The sequence below is a fragment of the Helianthus annuus genome, chromosome 3, assembly GCF_002127325.2.
Source record: "Helianthus annuus cultivar XRQ/B chromosome 3, HanXRQr2.0-SUNRISE, whole genome shotgun sequence".
Taxonomy (NCBI): Eukaryota; Viridiplantae; Streptophyta; class Magnoliopsida; order Asterales; family Asteraceae; genus Helianthus; species Helianthus annuus.
Window position 1 is genome coordinate 32,232,966 of NC_035435.2, and position 16,679 is coordinate 32,249,644.

The 16,679-nt window shown below is 35.0% G+C and overlaps 3 long non-coding RNA genes across 3 annotated transcripts; all 3 read left to right on the forward strand.

The window, feature by feature from the left end:
- The first annotated feature begins 665 nt into the window (after nt 1–665).
- Nucleotides 666–3,680, forward strand: LOC110929891. Its single transcript, XR_002587490.2, has 3 exons — nt 666–794; nt 2,240–2,324; nt 3,503–3,680. It is a non-coding gene; the product is annotated as an uncharacterized LOC110929891 (long non-coding RNA).
- Nucleotides 3,681–5,384: 1,704 nt separating this feature from the next.
- On the forward strand, nt 5,385–9,426 carry LOC110929890. The gene is made up of 3 exons (XR_002587489.2): nt 5,385–6,512; nt 7,958–8,042; nt 9,243–9,426. It is a non-coding gene; the product is annotated as an uncharacterized LOC110929890 (long non-coding RNA).
- Nucleotides 9,427–13,792: 4,366 nt separating this feature from the next.
- LOC110929889 lies at nt 13,793–15,374 on the forward strand. Its single transcript, XR_002587488.2, has 2 exons — nt 13,793–15,085; nt 15,179–15,374. It is a non-coding gene; the product is annotated as an uncharacterized LOC110929889 (long non-coding RNA).
- Nucleotides 15,375–16,679: the final 1,305 nt, after the last annotated feature.

Genomic DNA, 16,679 nt, shown 5'->3' on the forward strand with positions numbered 1-16,679 from the left:
GAGACAGCGGCATCAAAATCTGCATCGTCGATATCATCTGATGATTCATTTGATACAACATAATCACTATCAGAATCTGTGTCATTGGATTCTTCAACATCCGACTGGTGTTGTAGATCCTCGGTAATTTGAGGAACTTCCAAATTGGGTGAGGAAGTATTGTCTATCGGACTGTCATTGGATTTTGGTGCAACAATCTCACATCCATTCAAATCAAAGGCAGTAAGCAGAAAGATGTAATCCGCTGCGTATCTTAAAACAAGTACAATTCCTGTTTGCATACCCATGTAGTGTACAACCTTTTCCCATCCATCAGTTATAAAGTAACAATTCCGAAGAGGATCACGTTGAAGTATTACATCAAAAGAGTCCCACTGATTCACAAAGATCTTAAATGTCTCTTTAAGTTTACTAACTCCAATACTGACGTTGTGTAACACCCCAAAACCCGAATGTATATATTTGTCGTATGTCCATATAAGACACATCATGAAATAAATAACTAGGCTAATTAACCTAGTTAAGTATATGGCAAAACTATTAAATGGAGAGAGTTGTGCCAAATGTGTTCTAAGTGCCAACATGAGGGACTAATTGAAGTAAAATGGAAGTTGAGTTATTAAAATGAAAAATAAACACACACAAACACACAATTCATGTGTGTTCTCGAATGTACAGGGGCTTCAAGAAGCCAAGCCCTAGTTCTTCAAAAAGCTTCAAATTAAGGGATGATTCAAGGCTCAAATTCGTGAATTCTCATGGATTAATGATCACCATCACAAGGGGATCATAAGGTATGTCTCGATTCTCAGTTTTGGAGAACAACCGTGAAGTGGGTTTTGATGAATGTATGAATTCGATCAAAAATTGGCATGAATACTTGCTAATGTTATCATGTTTAAATCGAATCATGGCTGAATTTTAGTAATCTTAGGGATTTAGAAGGAAACCATGTTTATGAGTATGAGAAAGACTATGATGAACATGTGTTTAGTGATGATTTTGATTATGTTGATGCATGTGTTATGAATTAGGTTTTGATAGTAATATGATGTAGGTGACAATATGATTTTGTTTGAATGTAATGGTTCATGAGATGAATTTGGGAAGAACATGCTTAAACCACTTGTACACTATGCTTGGAAAGTAGATTGCACACCAAGTGTTTGATGAAATGCCTAGTATAGGTTAGTGTGTGTTATCACTTGTATGGAATGTTAATTAAATAGTAATGAAGGCGATTATGTATTACAAGTATGAAAAGTGCTTAGTTATGATGTTGTGTACAAAATAACATGCTATGTGTACCGAGTAACAAAGCTGATTAGGATTAAAATTTGTTGCGCAACAATTTTGCAAAAATCATATAAAATCATAGGAAGGACCTGTGAGGTCGAGCCTTATATGCTCAAAAAGCTATTTAAACATATTACGTTTTGTGTTTGAACATGTTTGTTGAATTCGGATGTTAAACAGGCCAAAACAGTGCCCAAAGTCGGCAATACTGTTTTGACAGCAAGCTGTTTGGAAGCATTTCAGCTTCTGTGCTGATTTTGTAAAAATCATATAAAATCATAGGAACGTCCGATTGTTACGATCTTTATATGCTTAGAAAGGTCTCTGAGTGTAGATCATTTCATATTTGAACATGAAGAACTGAATCAAAAGATAAATGGGTTAAAATGTGTCGTGAACAGCTGCTGCGCAGAAAGTTGCTGCACATTTTTAGTATAAATATTAAGTAAAAATAGTTGTATTGTTATGCACACTTGTATGAATCATGAACTACTGATTTTAATAAATTATTAGTAAGTTATTTGATTGTTTTAAGTGTCTAAAACACTTACCAACTAGTTTATGCATATGATTGCACCAACGGGTCGAAACGGGTTGTTGATAGAAAATAGTAGAATGGATGTGTAAAAAACCAAGGTGTTAAGAGATGGTATGAAATGTTTAACGTATGAAACAAGTTGCCTAACTTAGAAAATGTTATCATTCTAAGTATGGAATTTTGAAAGAATAATGAACATGATGTAAATACATAATTATGCATGCTAGAAGCTCATGTATGACTTTTGTGATGATGAAATGATAAATTGTTAGATTGATTAGCATTGTAGTATTATGATACATGTTGAACTCGTTAAGCGATTGACACGTGAATAGAAGTGTGATTAGTGATGCGTATGATTACGTATACTAACTATTGAATGGATGTAATGGAATGAGATAATAGGAACGTGTCAAGGAGAGCTCAAGCATAGGAGGATAACGGGTCAAGATAAGGCAAGGTCACAAATACACTTATTGGAGCACTCAAGGTAAGTGATTTCTATAATCACTTCTTATTTTATTTAAATAGCGTTAGTTGATTAAGCATGATGGGGTTTGAAGTTTCATATGGTTTTGGCCGTATGAAATTGGTAATTTTAGCTTAGTAGACCGAATGGGACAATATAAAGTTGTAATGCTATGAAGAATAATGTCTATGTAATGGCTACGGTATGTAACCGGGTAATGGGTAAAATTGCACATAAGTGCACCAACCGAGAATGGGGACTTAGGTTAATGGGTCAAAGTGAAGGTATACTTTAGCACGGAACGTTTGTACAAGCAATGTCGATAGTATTTCATGTGCCCGGTTAGTGTAAGGTGTTATAACATTAACATTATGTGAGCCTTAAGTGTAAACATATGAGTTGTTGATAAATGCATGACGGGTCGAATAATTCGTAATGGATAATAAGCCGAAAATGTATAAGTTAAGAATTTCCTTAACCCGGATGTTGGATTTTAAGTTCACATAATAGAATGTTAGTTTACAATCATGCAGGAAGAAACGGGAGGTAAATCGGGTAAACGGTTTAAAAGCTATGCAAGTTTTTGTGCGTGCGAACGACAAAACAACACAGCAGAAAAATGGCAAAACTAGAGGCCGTCGCCGACGCCCCTATGGGCCGTCGCCGACGCCTTGTGCATTTTCAGTTTTCTCCGACGCCTAATTTTCCTGTCTAAGGAGGTTTCTGGCTACGCGAAAAACTAATAGCCGTCGCCGACGGCCTCCACATGTTTTAAATGCTGAAATTCGTTAATTAAGTTATTTTGTGTACCGTAAGCTTCGGTATATTAACCGTGGTCTACGACGGGCCTCCCAAGCATAATTTTGAATGTTTCCTTGATGCTTTTGGATCATAAATCCAAGTCTAAGCACTCCATAATTAATGTTCGAGTGTGATAAGTGAATGCGAATAGGTTAAATCAAGAATTAAATGTAAGTACGTATGTGTAGACATGATTATGTAAGCATTTAGTTATGTATATAGATAAGTAGATGTGTAGATATGTAGGTGCGTATGATTAGACGTATGAATATACGAATGCACGAAGTAGGATTTATCGCCTATGAAAAGAATGGGACAGGTATGCATGTATACATGGTTTCAATACGTTTGAGTATGGACGTTACTAATGATGTGCTTTAGATTGGAATGTAATGCAGGGATGAGAACGTCAGACTCTTGTAGAATTGAAGCCGAACCTGGAAGCCGAACTCGAAACAAAGGAATCCGAGAGGATAGTCGAATGAATTAAAGTTTATGTTGTTGAATGTTATATGATTTTTAATTGTACCAGATTATTGTAGTATGATGTTGTCAATGACTAATGGTTAAGTTGTATGTGATGCCCACAGGTACTACACGGATTTCTTCTACCACTATCGAAGATAAGCGGGCATATATCGAGTCGAATAACAAGGATTGTACGGAAAGAACGCTTACGTAATCTTAATTTTGTAACACATTAATTTGTAAAAAGGGAAGTGAATTTTGTAAGCTTCTTGAATGTGTGTATTATTTTAAGATCGTAAAGGAATTTTTAAAGCTATTTTTCCGCTGCATTATCTTTAAGTTCTTACACGATAATCTTACAGGGAATCGTTCTTATTACGAACGGGTCATGCCCGAATTTTTCTTAAATAATAGTATGGTAATATTACTTTTCGGATTAAGAAATATGGGCGTAACAAGTTGGTATCAGAGCCCTGGTTTGAGAGAATCAAGTAACAGGAGGTAAATACTTGAACTCAAACCAGTGTGCTCTCGTGACCAAGAACCCGTGCAATCCAAGACTCGATCGAGGCCTAAAGGCAAAAGCGAATGTAAGTACGTATTAGATTATGTATTTGAAGGAAACTAATAGTATGTTTTGTGAAGGGTAAGCGCAATTGTTGGGAGAGATGATCCGTGAATGCGAAGTAACGGAACGAATTGACCCCAGGTACGTAAACCTAACGTATGGGCGTATGAAATGGTATGAATAAGCAAGTGAAAGAAAAATTTTGAACAAATTATGATAACGACATGGTAAATAAGTTTTGAAAATGTTACACGAGCCGAAACTAAATTCTTCGGACATAAGGTGGCGATTACGCGAAGACACGAAACTAGTACGTGGAATGTGTACCTGGCCAGTACACAAGAAACGTATGACGTTCGTGAGACTGTGATAATTATTACAGGTATGTCCGATAGAGTTTGGTAGCAGCTGGGCGTGTGGGTGAAATGGTTAGTAAGACTCTCGGGGGATTGAGAGTACTTTGTAGGAATGAAATATGCGAATGCAATGCTTGAATCCGCGAGACGGATTCAAGGAATGAAATATGCGAATGCAATGCTTGAATCCGCGAGACGGATTCAAGGAATGAAAGATACGAATGCGATGCTTGAATCCGCGAGACGGATTTAAGGAATGAAAGATATGGATGCACTGCTTGAATCCGCGAGACGGATTCAAGGAATGAAAGGCATGAATGCAATGTTCAAATCCGCGAAGCGGACTTAAGGTATAAAAAGGCGAAAACTAGTCTACATAAGAAGGGTCAATAGTTTGACCATGATTACGTCAAACAAGACATATAAGTAAATGTAATGCAAATGAACAAAGGAATGATAAGAAGGAAGATATTCGAATGTGAAGTGATTACATACCAAAACAAATAAATATTCCTTAAGTGATATGATCCAAATTATGTTTAAACTTTTGTATATATATATACATGATTATATTTATGTAAATGTGTTGTAAGCAAGAATGGTAGAAAGGATAAATGGGACATACGGGTCAGAAGGCAACCGCCATTTGAACTCGGTAGTTAATGATATGATTTGTCAAGTTTCATGCTCATAGGTGAGCTTGAAGAATGGAGACGCAATGTCACTAACCGGAAAGGAATGATCATCGTAAGGTATGGATAACGAATCAATGGAATTTACTTCCGTCAGATGTGTATAAAAAGAGTCATAACTTAAATAGGAGGTTATGACTCGACTAGAGGCTGATGTGTTAGAATAGAATATATATATATATATATATATATATATATATATACAAACCGTAATGCAAAGATGTAGAATGACTTTCAAAATGTTCGTAATGATCGTCAAGTGGTATAGAACATGAATGCCTGTAACTGTGGTAATTCTGATAGAATGTAAGTGATGACAAGTACCGTTAAGAAATACCAACCTTGATGCTTGGCTTGTTGGCCATGTTCATTTGAACAAGACACTGTAGAAAAGATACGCATGGCATAAATAACGATAGTAACCATGGAAATAATGCTTAATTTTTTGTGTTAAGTATGGATAAGAGAGTTTAAGAAGGGTGATTTTGATTGTAACAATAAGTCTTTAAATGATTATAATATGCGTATGATAATATATCGACCCCTCCTATGAGCTTAAGGATAATCGGAAGTAACGATAGTAATGGAATGTTTAGGATGGCTCATAGTGAACAAAATGAAAGATAGCATATGATGTATGAGTAGAATGAAATAAATCGACTTATTTCAATTAGTAAATATACAAATGTAATATGCTTAAATAGGATGTTAGAAACAAGCCATAGACTTAGTATGTATGGTTAATAACTGCATACAATTGGAATAAATTCGATGAATAAAATGCTAGGGATAATATGTGCTAGAAACTAGCAATATGAAGTGAAAGACACTAATAAGAGCTCTGGAGCAGAATCTAACATAAGTATTGTGAATGAACAACTTGAAAGGGGTAAGAGTAGAATTGGTTTAATTTTAAATGAAAAAGGTTTCGGGGACGAAACCTTATTTAAGGGGGGTAGACTTGTAACACCCCAAAACCCGAATGTTTATATTTGTCGTATGTCCATATAAGACACATCATGAAATAAATAACTAGGCTAATTAACCTAGTTAAGTATATGGCAAAACTATTAAATGGAGAGAGTTGTGCCAAATGTGTTCTAAGTGCCAACATGAGGGACTAATTGAAGTAAAATGGAAGTTGAGTTATTAAAATGAAAAATAAACACACACAAACACACAATTCGTGTGTGTTCTCGAACGTACAGGGGCTTCAAGAAGCCAAGCCCTAGTTCTTCAAAAAGCTTCAAATTAAGGGATGATTCAAGGCTCAAATTCGTGAATTCTCATGGATTAATGATCACCATCACAAGGGGATCATAAGGTATGTCTCGATTCTCAGTTTTGGAGAACAACCGTGAAGTGGGTTTTGATGAATGTATGAATTCGATCAAAAATTGGCATGAATACTTGCTAATGTTATCATGTTTAAATCGAATCATGGCTGAATTTTAGTAATCTTAGGGATTTAGAAGGAAACCATGTTTATGAGTATGAGAAAGACTATGATGAACATGTGTTTAGTGATGATTTTGATTATGTTGATGCATGTGTTATGAATTAGGTTTTGATAGAAATATGATGTAGGTGACAATATGATTTTGTTTGAATGTAATGGTTCATGAGATGAATTTGGGAAGAACATGCTTAAACCACTTGTACACTATGCTTGGAAAGTAGATTGCACACCAAGTGTTTGATGAAATGCCTAGTATATGTTAGTGTGTGTTATCACTTGTATGGAATGTTAATTAAATAGTAATGAAGGCGATTATGTATTACAAGTATGAAAAGTGCTTAGTTATGATGTTGTGTACAAAATAACATGCTATGTGTACCGAGTAACAAAGCTGATTAGGATTAAAATTTGTTGCGCAACAATTTTGCAAAAATCATATAAAATCATAGGAAGGACCTGTGAGGTCGAGCCTTATATGCTCAAAAAGCTATTTAAACATATTACCTTTTGTGTTTGAACATGTTTGTTGAATTCGGATGTTAAACAGGCCAAAACAGTGCCCAAAGTCGGCAATACTGTTTTGACAGCAAGCTGTTTGGAAGCATTTCAGCTTCTGTGCTGATTTTGTAAAAATCATATAAAATCATAGGAACGTCCGATTGTTACGATCTTTATATGCTTAGAAAGGTCTCTGAGTGTAGATCATTTCATATTTGAACATGAAGAACTGAATCAGAAGATAAATGGGTTAAAATGTGTCGTGAACAGCTGCTGCGCAGAAAGTTGCTGCACATTTTTAGTATAAATATTAAGTAAAAATAGTTGTATTGTTATGCACACTTGTATGAATCATGAACTACTGATTTTAATAAATTATTAGTAAGTTCTTTGATTGTTTTAAGTGTCTAAAACACTTACCAACTAGTTTATGCATATGATTGCACCAACGGGTCGAAACGGGTTGTTGATAGAAAATAGTAGAATGGATGTGTAAAAAACCAAGGTGTTAAGAGATGGTATGAAATGTTTAACGTATGAAACAAGTTGCCTAACTTAGAAAATGTTATCATTCTAAGTATGGAATTTTGAAAGAATAATGAACATGATGTAAATACATAATTATGCATGCTAGAAGCTCATGTATGACTTTTGTGATGATGAAATGATAAATTGTTAGATTGATTAGCATTGTAGTATTATGATACATGTTGAACTCGTTAAGCGATTGACACGTGAATAGAAGTGTGATTAGTGATGCGTATGATTACGTATACTAACTATTGAATGGATGTAATGGAATGAGATAATAGGAACGTGTCAAGGAGAGCTCAAGCATAGGAGGATAACGGGTCAAGATAAGGCAAGGTCACAAATACACTTATTGGAGCACTCAAGGTAAGTGATTTCTATAATCACTTCTTATTTTATTTAAGTAGCGTTAGTTGATTAAGCATGATGGGGTTTGAAGTTTCATATGGTTTTGGTCGTATGAAATTGGTAATTTTAGCTTAGTAGACCGAATGGGACAATATAAAGTTGTAATGCTATGAAGAATAATGTCTATGTAATGGCTACGGTATGTAACCGGGTAATGGGTAAAATTGCACATAAGTGCACCAACCGAGAATAGGGACTTAGGTTAATGGGTCAAAGTGAAGGTATACTTTAGCACGGAACGTTTGTACAAGCAATGTCGATAGTATTTCATGTGCCCGGTTAGTGTAAGGTGTTATAACATTAACATTATGTGAGCCTTAAGTGTAAACATATGAGTTGTTGATAAATGCATGACGGGTCGAATAATTCGTAATGGATAATAAGCCGAAAATGTGTAAGTTAAGAATTTCCTTAACCCGGATGTTGGATTTTAAGTTCACATAATAGAATGTTAGTTTACAATCATGCAGGAAGAAACGGGAGGTTAATCGGGTAAACGGTTTAAAAGCTATGCAAGTTTTTGTGCGTGCGAACGACAAAACAACACAGCAGAAAAATGGCAAAACTAGAGGCCGTCGCCGACGCCCCTATGGGCCGTCGCCGACGCCTTGTGCATTTTCAGTTTTCTCCGACGCCTAATTTTCCTGTCTAAGGAGGTTTCTGGCTACGCGAAAAACTAATAGCCGTCGCCGATGCCCTATAGGGCCGTCGCCGACGGCCTCCACATGTTTTAAATGCTGAAATTCGTTAATTAAGTTATTTTGTGTACCGTAAGCTTCGGTATATTAACCGTGGTCTACGACGGGCCTCCCAAGCATAATTTTGAATGTTTCCTTGATGCTTTTGGATCATAAATCCAAGTCTAAGCACTCCATAATTAATGTTCGAGTGTGATAAGTGAATGCGAATAGGTTAAATCAAGAATTAAATGTAAGTACGTATGTGTAGACATGATTATGTAAGCATTTAGTTATGTATATAGATAAGTAGATGTGTAGATATGTAGGTGCGTATGATTAGACGTATGAATATACGAATGCACGAAGTAGGATTTATCGCCTATGAAAAGAATGGGACAGGTATGCATGTATACATGGTTTCAATACGTTTGAGTATGGACGTTACTAATGATGTGCTTTAGATTGGAATGTAATGCAGGGATGAGAACGTCAGACTCTTGTAGAATTGAAGCCGAACCTGGAAGCCGAACTCGAAACAAAGGAATCCGAGAGGATAGTCGAATGAATTAAAGTTTATGTTGTTGAATGTTATATGATTTTTAATTGTACCAGATTATTGTTGTATGTTTTTGTCAATGACTAATGGTTAAGTTGTATGTGATGCCCACAGGTACTACACGGATTTCTTCTACCACTATCGAAGATAAGCGGGCATAGATCGAGTCGAATAACAAGGATTGTACGGAAAGAACGCTTACGTAATCTTAATTTTGTAACACATTAATTTGTAAAAAGGGAAGTGAATTTTGTAAGCTTCTTGAATGTGTGTATTATTTTAAGATCGTAAAGGAATTTTTAAAGCTATTTTTCCGCTGCATTATCTTTAAGTTCTTACACGATAATCTTACAGGGAATCGTTCTTATTACGAACGGGTCATGCCCGAATTTTTCTTAAATAATAGTATGGTAATATTACTTTTCGGATTAAGAAATATGGGCGTAACAAGTTGGTATCAGAGCCCTGGTTTGAGAGAATCAAGTAACAGGAGGTAAATACTTGAACTCAAACCAGTGTGCTCTCGTGACCAAGAACCCGTGCAATCCAAGACTCGATCGAGGCCTAAAGGCAAAAGCGAATGTAAGTACGTATTAGATTATGTATTTGAAGGAAACTAATAGTATGTTTTGTGAAGGGTAAGCGCAATTGTTGGGAGAGATGATCCGTGAATGCGAAGTAACGGAACGAATTGACCCCAGGTACGTAAACCTAACGTATGGGCGTATGAAATGGTATGAATAAGCAAGTGAAAGAAAAATTTTGAACAAATTATGATAACGACATGGTAAATAAGTTTTGAAAATGTTACACGAGCCGAAACTAAATTCTTCGGACATAAGGTGGCGATTACGCGAAGACACGAAACTAGTACGTGGAATGTGTACCTGGCCAGTACACAAGAAACGTATGACGTTCGTGAGACTGTGATAATTATTACAGGTATGTCCGATAGAGTTTGGTAGCAGCTGGGCGTGTGGGTGAAATGGTTAGTAAGACTCTCGGGGGATTGAGAGTACTTTGTAGGAATGAAATATGCGAATGCAATGCTTGAATCCGCGAGACGGATTCAAGGAATGAAATATGCGAATGCAATGCTTGAATCCGCGAGACGGATTCAAGGAATGAAAGATACGAATGCGATGCTTGAATCCGCGAGACGGATTTAAGGAATGAAAGATATGGATGCACTGCTTGAATCCGCGAGACGGATTCAAGGAATGAAAGGCATGAATGCAATGTTCAAATCCGCGAAGCGGACTTAAGGTATAAAAAGGCGAAAACTAGTCTACATAAGAAGGGTCAATAGTTTGACCATGATTACGTCAAACAAGACATATAAGTAAATGTAATGCAAATGAACAAAGGAATGATAAGAAGGAAGATATTCGAATGTGAAGTGATTACATACCAAAACAAATAAATATTCCTTAAGTGATATGATCCAAATTATGTTTAAACTTTTGTATATATATATACATGATTATATTTATGTAAATGTGTTGTAAGCAAGAATGGTAGAAAGGATAAATGGGACATACGGGTCAGATGGCAACCGCCATTTGAACTCGGTAGTTAATGATATGATTTGTCAAGTTTCATGCTCATAGGTGAGCTTGAAGAATGGAGACGCAATGTCACTAACCGGAAAGGAATGATCATCGTAAGGTATGGATAACGAATCAATGGAATTTACTTCCGTCAGATGTGTATAAAAAGAGTCATAACTTAAATAGGAGGTTATGACTCGACTAGAGGCTGATGTGTTAGAATAGAATATATATATATATATATATATATATATATATATATATACAAACCGTAATGCAAAGATGTAGAATGACTTTCAAAATGTTCGTAATGATCGTCAAGTGGTATAGAACATGAATGCCTGTAACTGTGGTAATTCTGATATAATGTAAGTGATGACAAGTACCGTTAAGAAATACCAACCTTGATGCTTGGCTTGTTGGCCATGTTCATTTGAACAAGACACTGTAGAAAAGATACGCATGGCATAAATAACGATAGTAACCATGGAAATAATGCTTAATTTTTTGTGTTAAGTATGGATAAGAGAGTTTAAGAAGGGTGATTTTGATTGTAACAATAAGTCTTTAAATGATTATAATATGCGTATGATAATATATCGACCCCTCCTATGAGCTTAAGGATAATCGGAAGTAACGATAGTAATGGAATGTTTAGGATGGCTCATAGTGAACAAAATGAAAGATAGCATATGATGTATGAGTAGAATGAAATAAATCGACTTATTTCAATTAGTAAATATACAAATGTAATATGCTTAAATAGGATGTTAGAAACAAGCCATAGACTTAGTATGTATGGTTAATAACTGCATACAATTGGAATAAATTCGATGAATAAAATGCTAGGGATAATATGTGCTAGAAACTAGCAATATGAAGTGAAAGACACTAATAAGAGCTCTGGAGCAGAATCTAACATAAGTATTGTGAATGAACAACTTGAAAGGGGTAAGAGTAGAATTGGTTTAATTTTAAATGAAAAAGGTTTCGGGGACGAAACCTTATTTAAGGGGGGTAGACTTGTAACACCCCAAAACCCGAATGTTTATATTTGTCGTATGTCCATATAAGACACATCATGAAATAAATAACTAGGCTAATTAACCTAGTTAAGTATATGGCAAAACTATTAAATGGAGAGAGTTGTGCCAAATGTGTTCTAAGTGCCAACATGAGGGACTAATTGAAGTAAAATGGAAGTTGAGTTATTAAAATGAAAAATAAACACACACAAACACACAATTCGTGTGTGTTCTCGAACGTACAGGGGCTTCAAGAAGCCAAGCCCTAGTTCTTCAAAAAGCTTCAAATTAAGGGATGATTCAAGGCTCAAATTCGTGAATTCTCATGGATTAATGATCACCATCACAAGGGGATCATAAGGTATGTCTCGATTCTCAGTTTTGGAGAACAACCATGAAGTGGGTTTTGATGAATGTATGAATTCGATCAAAAATTGGCATGAATACTTGCTAATGTTATCATGTTTAAATCGAATCATGGCTGAATTTTAGTAATCTTAGGGATTTAGAAGGAAACCATGTTTATGAGTATGAGAAAGACTATGATGAACATGTGTTTAGTGATGATTTTGATTATGTTGATGCATGTGTTATGAATTAGGTTTTGATAGAAATATGATGTAGGTGACAATATGATTTTGTTTGAATGTAATGGTTCATGAGATGAATTTGGGAAGAACATGCTTAAACCACTTGTACACTATGCTTGGAAAGTAGATTGCACACCAAGTGTTTGATGAAATGCCTAGTATATGTTAGTGTGTGTTATCACTTGTATGGAATGTTAATTAAATAGTAATGAAGGCGATTATGTATTACAAGTATGAAAAGTGCTTAGTTATGATGTTGTGTACAAAATAACATGCTATGTGTACCGAGTAACAAAGCTGATTAGGATTAAAATTTGTTGCGCAACAATTTTGCAAAAATCATATAAAATCATAGGAAGGACCTGTGAGGTCGAGCCTTATATGCTCAAAAAGCTATTTAAACATATTACCTTTTGTGTTTGAACATGTTTGTTGAATTCGGATGTTAAACAGGCCAAAACAGTGCCCAAAGTCGGCAATACTGTTTTGACAGCAAGCTGTTTGGAAGCATTTCAGCTTCTGTGCTGATTTTGTAAAAATCATATAAAATCATAGGAACGTCCGATTGTTACAATCTTTATATGCTTAGAAAGGTCTCTGAGTGTAGATCATTTCATATTTGAACATGAAGAACTGAATCAGAAGATAAATGGGTTAAAATGTGTCGTGAACAGCTGCTGCGCAGAAAGTTGCTGCACATTTTTAGTATAAATATTAAGTAAAAATAGTTGTATTGTTATGCACACTTGTATGAATCATGAACTACTGATTTTAATAAATTATTAGTAAGTTCTTTGATTGTTTTAAGTGTCTAAAACACTTACCAACTAGTTTATGCATATGATTGCACCAACGGGTCGAAACGGGTTGTTGATAGAAAATAGTAGAATGGATGTGTAAAAAACCAAGGTGTTAAGAGATGGTATGAAATGTTTAACGTATGAAACAAGTTGCCTAACTTAGAAAATGTTATCATTCTAAGTATGGAATTTTGAAAGAATAATGAACATGATGTAAATACATAATTATGCATGCTAGAAGCTCATGTATGACTTTTGTGATGATGAAATGATAAATTGTTAGATTGATTAGCATTGTAGTATTATGATACATATTGAACTCGTTAAGCGATTGACACGTGAATAGAAGTGTGATTAGTGATGCGTATGATTACGTATACTAACTATTGAATGGATGTAATGGAATGAGATAATAGGAACGTGTCAAGGAGAGCTCAAGCATAGGAGGATAACGGGTCAAGATAAGGCAAGGTCACAAATACACTTATTGGAGCACTCAAGGTAAGTGATTTCTATAATCACTTCTTATTTTATTTAAGTAGCGTTAGTTGATTAAGCATGATGGGGTTTGAAGTTTCATATGGTTTTGGTCGTATGAAATTGGTAATTTTAGCTTAGTAGACCGAATGGGACAATATAAAGTTGTAATTCTATGAATAATAATGTCTATGTAATGGCTACGGTATGTAACCGGGTAATGGGTAAAATTGCACATAAGTGCACCAACCGAGAATGGGGACTTAGGTTAATGGGTCAAAGTGAAGGTATACTTTAGCACGGAACGTTTGTACAAGCAATGTCGATAGTATTTCATGTGCCCGGTTAGTGTAAGGTGTTATAACATTAACATTATGTGAGCCTTAAGTGTAAACATATGAGTTGTTGATAAATGCATGACGGGTCGAATAATTCGTAATGGATAATAAGCCGAAAATGTATAAGTTAAGAATTTCCTTAACCCCGATGTTGGATTTTAAGTTCATATAATAGAATGTTAGTTTACAATCATGCAGGAAGAAACGGGAGGTTAATCGGGTAAACGGTTTAAAAGCTATGCAAGTTTTTGTGCGTGCGAACGACAAAACAACACAGCAGAAAAATGGCAAAACTAGAGGCCGTCGCCGACGCCCCTATGGGCCGTCGCCGACGCCTTGTGCATTTTCAGTTTTCTCCGACGCCTAATTTTCCTGTCTAAGGAGGTTTCTGGCTACGCGAAAAACTAATAGCCGTCGCCGATGCCCTATAGGGCCGTCGCCGACGGCCTCCACATGTTTTAAATGCTGAAATTCGTTAATTAAGTTATTTTGTGTACCGTAAGCTTCGGTATATTAACCGTGGTCTACGACGGGCCTCCCAAGCATAATTTTGAATGTTTCCTTGATGCTTTTGGATCATAAATCCAAGTCTAAGCACTCCATAATTAATGTTCGAGTGTGATAAGTGAATGCGAATAGGTTAAATCAAGAATTAAATGTAAGTACGTATGTGTAGACATGATTATGTAAGCATTTAGTTATGTATATAGATAAGTAGATGTGTAGATATGTAGGTGCGTATGATTAGACGTATGAATATACGAATGCACGAAGTAGGATTTATCGCCTATGAAAAGAATGGGACAGGTATGCATGTATACATGGTTTCAATACGTTTGAGTATGGACGTTACTAATGATGTGCTTGAGATTGGAATGTAATGCAGGGATGAGAACGTCAGACTCTTGTAGAATTGAAGCCGAACCTGGAAGCCGAACTCGAAACAAAGGAATCCGAGAGGATAGTCGAATGAATTAAAGTTTATGTTGTTGAATGTTATATGGTTTTTAATTGTACCAGATTATTGTTGTATGATGTTGTCAATGACTAATGGTTAAGTTGTATGTGATGCCCACAGGTACTACACGGATTTCTTCTACCACTATCGAAGATAAGCGGGCATAGATCGAGTCGAATAACAAGGATTGTACGGAAAGAACGGTTACGTAATCTTAATTTTGTAACACATTAATTTGTAAAAAGGGAAGTGAATTTTGTAAGCTTCTTGAATGTGTGTATTATTTTAAGATCGTAAAGGAATTTTTAAAGCTATTTTTCCGCTGCGTTATCTTTAAGTTCTTACACGATGATCTTACAGGGAATCGTTCTTATTACGAACGGGTCATGCCCGAATTTTTCTTAAATAATAGTATGGTAATATTACTTTTCGGATTAAGAAATATGGGCGTAACACGTTGACTAACTCTTTGGGTATTAGCTGAACAAAAACATATAAAATTATGAAATCAAACAAAGGTACAATAAAATTAACAAATATATCACTAATTACTATAGTAACATTTAAGTATTGGATTAAAATACCAAAACTTACCAACACGTCTTTACAAACATCAGTAAAACTGTGGGAGAATGAATCCATACATCCAAACTTCCACTCAAAAGATATTGATGCGAACATAGAAATCATTGGAAGTTTTGTTGGATAATGATGAACTTTTTCAAAAGGTGTCAGCATGTATGTATATGGTGCAGTTTTTTTAAATACCAACAGACATCCTTCTTTCAATGAAAGGTCAGAGACAACTGAGGACCATCCTTCTTTTAGAGCAAAAGTTCCATTGTGTTTTGAAAATCGGTAATCCCATCTCATACCGTTTACACACTCTATAACGCCAACGTTACCAGGAACTTCTTTGAGTAAATGATTGTTTGCAAAGTTTTGTGGTATTATCTGTTGAGTTCAAGTATTTAAGTATTGGCAAATGTTATATGTGAATTAATTGTTAACAATAAAACTGTAGAAAATGGTTTTAATGTAATAATCTTACCAAGATTTTGGAAGTAAGAGAATCCATATATTTATAAAAAGACATATTCCAAGATATTATGTTTCTGGTTAAAAATGAAAGAAAAAATGAGACAGTGTATTTTATCAGATACTTCATTATTTATAAAGAATGTGATAACAAATGTGAACCAACAATGTTTAACATATCTATGTCATTCAGATAACGCATTTAGTATTTATCGATTTATCTAGAGTATAACAATAAATAAAAGATTTGTCATTTAATCATATTCTTTAACATCAAGTAAGAAAAACAACAAAATATACCTTATCGATTGCTTTCAAGAATCCAAATGTAAGACCATACCGAACAAAACTTCAAATCAGAAAATTATAAAAAATAAAAAAGCTTGTAAAATTAAATTGATATATCATCTAAAACATGCAATACATTGAGAACAGTCTTCATAACAGTTGTTAATCATGTGCATATGAAACTAATGTATATACAAATTTTAATAAATATTATTATACCTTGATCGAAGTTGTTGATGATGTCAAAAGTAAGAAGAATTCAAGTGGAGTGATTCAATATTTCAAATGGACATTG